This window comes from Salvelinus sp. IW2-2015, linkage group LG30 (assembly GCF_002910315.2).
Source record: "Salvelinus sp. IW2-2015 linkage group LG30, ASM291031v2, whole genome shotgun sequence".
NCBI lineage: Eukaryota > Metazoa > Chordata > Actinopteri > Salmoniformes > Salmonidae > Salvelinus > Salvelinus sp. IW2-2015.
In genome coordinates this window covers 19,020,028-19,026,317 of record NC_036869.1, presented here as the reverse complement: position 1 = coordinate 19,026,317, position 6,290 = coordinate 19,020,028, and positions in this window count along the sequence as shown.

The window sequence follows — 6,290 nt, the reverse complement described above, 5'->3', positions numbered from 1 at the left end:
TTAGCTCTAACCTTACAGTGTGTTTCACCTCTGTCTCAAGTCATAGATTAATGGCTAAATGTAAGCGATTGAATGTGCACGCACTTGCTCTAGTAGATCATTTGCATACTCTGTCTACTATGCCTGTTGTGTCCAACTGTTGTTTCTCGCGTCCTAGCGCTCAGATAACTCGGTGTTAGTGAGTCTTCACTTGTGTTCACACGCGCGTGGATTTAGAATCTATAGTACTGAAGCCTCGGATGAGTGCAAGCGTGACCTTGAGTGAACTGATTAGGTCCAGATTTATGCTTCCAATGTTGGCGATGCTGGCTCTTATTCATCTGTGTGTGTAGGCATGATGCGTACTTTGTCTCATATATAGAGGTCACCATCTTTGTTCTCTAGTATGTTGTGTGGTTTGTGTGGTTTGAAAGTATTCTGCTCGCTCGCACAGTATTCGAATAGCTTTTATTCTCTTTTGTTGATATAGCCTTTCATGTTGGAGAGAGGACAATGACTCTGGTTTAAATAGTTCATGAGTGTGTTGGTCTAGAATGCCTAGAATACATGATTAGGATTATTCATGGAAGCTCCTCTTTTGAAAACTGTTCATGGAGACTTTGTTGATACACTCTATAAACAAGAGGATTCATAAATGGAAGAACCACAACAGAGTCTTTACACAGGCACTATAGGTTGTCACAAGGAGATGTCACTCGATAGTAAACACATATTGATATATAGCTGTGTTGTCTTAGCTGCTTGTAGCAATGAATATTGTTATGGTCAGCCTTATGACAGTCTTCTTGTTAGAGTTTAACAAACATATAGTGACTGATTGAGTTCGCGAATAGCACGGTTCTATGCATATAGTGACGTAGTATTTTCTCGATACATATCATAGTGCACAGTGCTATATGTACTCCAAACTAATATCTTATGGTGTGATGCACATTGTGTATATGTGTGCTCATCTTGTCTAGGTGCTAGTTCAGCGTAAGCTTAGCATAATATGTGAGACAGTCATAGTGGATATGTATTGACTCCGGAATTATAGGTGGTTCACTGACTAGGAGTATGTGAAGTTAAGATGGCTGATACATAAGCTTGTTCTCATAGTTTGAATGTTTCAAACCTATAGGGCTTTTCTTAGGTTGATGTATAGTTTTATGATGCGGAGCACATACAGCATGGTATGGTTGGTGACTAGTGAGATGGCACATGGCGACTGATGTCGATAGTGGTTCGAGGAAAAACCTGTGGGATTACTCTCGACTGGTGAAATGCGCGTCATTCCTTTTCTCAACCTGTTAAGGGGTTGACATCGGCAGGATATAGTCCACGAGGCGCTCATCCCCTATGCTTTTAGGGCTGTTTGTCGCACACGCATCGGAGGATAGGCGAGTACTCTGTACACGTTGAGATCCAGAGCGTATCGTACTCGTAAGAATAGCGTCAGAAATTAGTGACGTTCAAATAATCCAGATTTAGGAAACCTGTGTTTCTTCTCATACTCCTCTATTTCCGTTTGTCGCCATTACAGGTCCGTCAAATCATCACTCTCTGTTAAAGATATAGATTGGCTTGGCAGAGGTGAACCAGAGTCAGCATTATTGTGCTCATCTTCTCGATCTCTCTTCGTCACCATACGGAGACCGGTCGTCTGGAGGCGGCTTGAGAGCATCTGCGAGCTCGAGCTACGGTCAAGCGGGGCATCTCGTTGAACTCGGCAGCGATGCCTGGTAGAAATAATAGTAATAGGAGCATTTTTTTCTGTGAATACTCAGAAGGACTATTTTGCTGTTCATTTTTCAGAGTTATTGTATTATGCTAAGGTCTCTCCTAAGTATCCGTGTTGTTTCGATGCTGGTTATACCAGGTGCCTTTTGTGTGTCGTTTTTGTGATAGCAGCATGGACTGTAGATGATATGTCTTTCGTGTGTGATGATGTATTTTCTTTGCCTACTTCCCTACTTGGATGTAGAGAGGGACTTGAGGTAACAGGGTCTCATGCTCTCCTCCTCGGCGTGGTTCCGGAGGCTGGCCATGCCGTGCTTTCGTTCTACGTCTCCACCAGATATAGGACAGTTCGTATTCTGAGTGACAAGAAGCGTTGATTGCGCCACAACTGTTTTTAATAGACCACGGTTCCAAGATGATCTCACGAGCACTAAGCTTACATATTGACCATCCATCTTTTAGAGGTCTCAATTGTGCCATTCCTAGAGTTGTTCCTTACCATTGCGGACAGACTTGTTTGATACGCATTAAAGATAACATTGCATTGGTCGACAATGATGTGTTAGTACACTGTTTTACTAGTTCGATAATTGCCTTTGTATTGAAGGGGTCTCTGGTGGAGGGTTAAAAATTGACCTGCGCCATCTAGAGCAGCACAGATATGGGTATCCTACTGGCTCAAGATAGAATTTCTCGAGATCTCATCTATAATATGTCCTAGGGCTTGATGAGTTTAAACTGTGCGCTTAGTAGCACTGTCTCTGAAATGTGTGGATTGATATGATAGTGTCAACTCTCCATGGTCTGTCTTATCAGGATACGCTCATTATGTAGATACTCGCTACATAGAGCATTGGAGCATATGAGCCTCCATTTTACTTCATCCCACGAGTCGTGCCTATTGCTATGAGATTTGTCATTGCAACGACAGAGATGTAGAAGTTAGAGGAGCGATTGACATCAGATCCAACAACTTGAGGGTCTCTGTAGGTTGAAGTCTTCACAGCTGAGCGCGCGAGCTAGCGACGTTTGCTACTGTTGAGTTGCGACTATGGCGGCTCTCTTGTTATTTCTATTCACTCTGTCTCAGTAATCTGTTTCTTGGTTACTGTGTAAATCCTGTCTCTTAGAGCGACAGATGGGTTGTGCTCACCTAATTCTCTTTCCCTCTCTCTAACTCTCGCTTATAGACAGCTGTGCGCTAGAGATATCCACCCTGGATGTCAAGAAGTAAGTCATTCATGGGTTTCTGTTGGACGGGAAGATCGGCAGTAAATGGGGAGGCGACTTGGTGTCAGGAAACGCACATTGGCTTAGCGGTCAATATTACTGTAACGTCTTATTATTCCTATAAACCTTTCAGGCGATATCATATCGAGTAGCCGCTCTCCACACAAGGCAGAGTAAATTGTGGTTCTAATTCACGATGAGCTCATCTAAGAGTCAATGTGCTCTGTTGCTCTTTGTTCGTTGATGAGGCCGCCTGCGCTCGAATTCATCCGTGCCTATAAACGACGTATGTGTGGAACGCTCATAGCCGGGAAGATGACGCCGCGCGCGTCTACACGGATGAATATAGACATCTGGGAGACGGCAGGGCCTTGGAGAGAGGTAAAATGGTGAGTTATTAACTCTTTCAGTACGCTAACGCTATATTGAGCCATTGTCTCTACGCTCATGCTGCTATGGTGTCTTTAAGGTACTATTCTATAGCTCACCTTTTTACACTGTCCCATTCCTGATTCTTTGTGTAAATCATCTCTCTCTGTGTTTGTTCTGTGTGCTCTGTATGGATATTCCATGTGAGCAGAAGATTGTTTCATTTGTAGCACATAGATTCGTTGCTCTGTCGCGTAGTATAGAAAAAACTGTGAACTGATTGTTCGGGTTATGAGTGTTGTTCTAATCACATATATAAGTTTTGAAAAGTTCTGACCTTTTAACCCTTCAAAACCAGCATCTATGACACCATCTTAAGGCACTTTCGGTTGAGTTCAGAATCGAACAGGCCTCGAGAAGGTCCTCATACGTAGGTAAATGAGTCGAGCTCAACAGTATTCAGTCTATCTCGATAATGGGGAAGATGATGCTCGGATGTCTTATCCACATGCAATACTCTCCTTGAGTTTATATTAGATCTAGTCTTCTAGTTTTTACTTACTCTCCTCCTCACTGTTTTGGACTCGAGTCATACCACATCTGGGTGGGGGTTTTGCATGAGATAGGCCGCTGTCGTGTTTCGTCCCTATCAATCTGCGCTAGTGTCTTTGGCCTCAGACTTCATAATAGACTACAGACCCGCATTGAAGCCAGAAGGCTGAGAGATACCTCTTGAGGGTGCACTTTTGACTCACTTCCAACGTGTATGCGTGTCTACGCAGGTTTAAGTCTACGATTAATTGACTACAGCGCTCATGAGATCCTATACTTTTTCCCTGAGTTGACCATGGGTTATTGGACAATTGACGGTCTTATATATTGAAGAGGAGGGAGTTACATCATACTCGCTGTGTCTCATACTATCTTTCATATGGCTTCAGCGTTGAATTTAGAGGAGCAGTCAATTGTAGTTCAATTGGGTAGCGAAGCATGTCATTTGTAAACTGTTTTGATCGCTCAAACACTTTATCGTTTTAACATGTATTTAAGTGGTTAACATGTGTTCCACAAGCTCAACTGTTATGAGGTTCTTGTACACAGATCGGGTAAGGTACCCTTAGGAACGTCCTTAGAGGTTCAAAATTGTGCTTTACCTTAACGGTTCTCTCTCTGTCTCCTCAAGAATAGCGAATAAATTGGATAATTGAGGTTAAGAGTTGATGTCCATTTTGCGCTTCGCTGTCTTCTTGTTACTGTCGCTTGCCGGCTCAGACGAGTGAGCTACGGTCAAGCGTGGGCATCTCGTGAACTCGGCACGGCCCTGGAGATAATAGTAATGCCATTGCAGGCTTTGTGTGTCCCTTTAAGCACCGTACTTTTTACATCCATCCTTGCTTTTTTGTGGTGGTGTGGTGTTTGTGTGAGAGAGTTTTTCTTTGACTCTTGTTGGGCAGAAGGATGGACTGATGTGACGTTGCAATGAGTGTTGTCTAATCACATATATGAAGTTTTGAAAAGTTCTGACACTTTTAAACCCTTCAAAACAGCATCCTATGACACCATCTTAAGGCACTTCCGGTTGTCAAGGAGCTATAAGTAAACACATTATCCTCTGTAAGTGGAAGTTTGCTGTTACCAGAATGCTGGAGTCTTGAAGTCTGGTTATGTTAAATTCATTTGGACTGATCTACAGACGTGTTATAGGAAATGCAAGTGATTTTTCACAATATGCAGGCTATGATAATCATAAACACGTTTACTAGGTGTGAGCTTAATGCATATACTTGGTCCGGTTGCTTCAGGAAGCTTAGAACGACACCAGGTAGACCTTAATAGTGGCCTGATGGATCGTCATTGAAGACAGGTTCCATGAAGGCAATTCACTCAAAGCAACATAGGCTTTGGCGCGTGCAATTTAGATGGAGAGCAATCAATGAATTTACTATGCGGTGCGACACATGTCTTGTAAACTGTTTGATGTAAACACCTTCTTTTAACTGTTAAGGGTTAATCGCCACATTACGGTCCAATGTTAAGCTTGCCACAGATCGGGAGGACTTAGAACGTTCCTGAGGTCAAAATTGGTGCTTTCTAACCTTAACGGTTCTCTCTCTGTCCTTCCCCAAAAGCAAATAAAATTGAAATTGGAGGTCAAAGAGTCATTTTGCTCTGTCTTCTCTGTCACTGTCGCTCGGCGTCTGAGACTGTGTGATGTAGGCAATCACGCAGGGGCATCTCGTTGATACTCCGGCAACGGCTGGAGATAATAGTAATGCCAATTGCAGGCTTTGTTGTGGTACTTTAGCACGCCGTAACTTTTTCATCCATCTTGCTTTTTGTGTGGTGTGTGTTTGTGTGCAGAGAAGCTTTTCTTTTGACATCCTGTTTTGGGAGAAATGACTGATTACAGTTCATGAGTTGTTGTCTAGAACTCTACATCACTATATTAGGAGTACTGTAGTTTTGGAAAAGTTTCTGACCTTTTAACGCCTTCAAACAGCATCTATGAACCATCTTAAGGGCACTTCCGGTTGTCACAGGAAGCTATAAGTAAACACTATCTTGAATGGGAGTATGCTGTTAAGAATCCTGAGTTTGAAAAGTCTGTATGTTAAAATTGACTGATCTAACACAGTGTTTGAATGCAGTGATTTTCCCACCCACAACCACAAACCCCAACAATGCAGGCTATGTAAATCAAAATAAAACATAACTTTTAGGGTGTGATTTAAATCAGACTTCCGGTTGCTTCAGGAAGCTTAGAATCGACACAGGGTAGACCTTATGTGGGCTGATCGGATTGTCATTAATTGAAGACATGGTTCATCTATAAGGCATTATATCAACGATAAGCCTTTTCAGGTTGATTAGTAGCGGGCAGTTCAATGTATTACCTAATGGGGACGGGCGACCAGTCATTTGTAAACACTGGTGTTTGAAAGAAGTAAACACTTCTTTTTAAACATGTTAAG